This window comes from Sinocyclocheilus anshuiensis, unplaced genomic scaffold, assembly GCF_001515605.1.
Source record: "Sinocyclocheilus anshuiensis isolate Anshui unplaced genomic scaffold, SAMN03320099.WGS_v1.1 scaffold773, whole genome shotgun sequence".
NCBI lineage: Eukaryota > Metazoa > Chordata > Actinopteri > Cypriniformes > Cyprinidae > Sinocyclocheilus > Sinocyclocheilus anshuiensis.
This window is the reverse complement of record NW_015539930.1, coordinates 1,182,219-1,183,245: the sequence shown is the minus strand read 5'-3', so window position 1 is coordinate 1,183,245 and position 1,027 is coordinate 1,182,219.

Genomic DNA, 1,027 nt, shown 5'->3' with positions numbered 1-1,027 from the left:
AATTATTCAAACTAGCCCCACCATCAGACAAGCCTTTGTTTTTGTGAATGGACGAGGTTGAGAATAATGAAATGTTGCCCTCATTTTCAAACTGAAATTGAATTACATATTCAACATACACTTGAATGTCTTCAAGCGGCATTCTATACAACTGTCGAACATTCAAGTCAATCTCTTACAAAAGAATTAATAAAACTGCCATAATGCAGGCAGCCTTGCTAACACAGCTGTCCTTAGCACAAAAGCCCAGCTCATCATGTACCGCCACATTGACCTGTACTGTACAAGGTCCTGAATAAATCAAAATCCCTATGAAGCGCCATGCGGGAGGCTCGCTTCCAGGACAGCACTTGCTGCACGGCATTCATTCTCTTGAGGTGAGCCTTGGGCCTGTGAGCTCGACACGATTGTTTCTGAAAGGTCAAATGTTTTCTACAGTGATCTTACTTGCAAATATTGCATAACTCTCTACATGCTATTGTAATGGTTGTTGGGACGGGGCCACGGATCCCTGCATCTGTTCTCTGTGGCAGGTAGCTCAAAAGAGCACTCGGGGGCAAAAGGAGTACAGGCCAACACTGTCCAGCCAGGTTTGCAAACTTATCGTTTGTTGGGGATAAACGTTAAGCATTTAAGAATCTCTAGGGTAGGGTTTCTCAAACATGGGGGACTGCAGGGGGTTCATGAGTTGATGAAAAGCTAATAAATAATTGAATGTAACATTAAAATAAACAAATGGGGCTGCACAATTCATCTAAATAAAACTAAAATAGTTTTACTGCAAGTGCTGTGAGCTTAACGTGCATTTGGGAATGCAAGTCAACTTTATTAAAATGTACAATGTTCTATAATTTTTGCGGACAGAAGTTTAAAGTATTTCACCAATTCAATCAAAAAAACCTTGAGGATTTCAAGTTATTTTAAAGAATATGGTATAAATATTTATATTGTAAGCTGTAGTGTTAGTTGCTATATCAAGTATTATAATTGATAAAATAAATAATATAAAAGTTGTACATATATATAT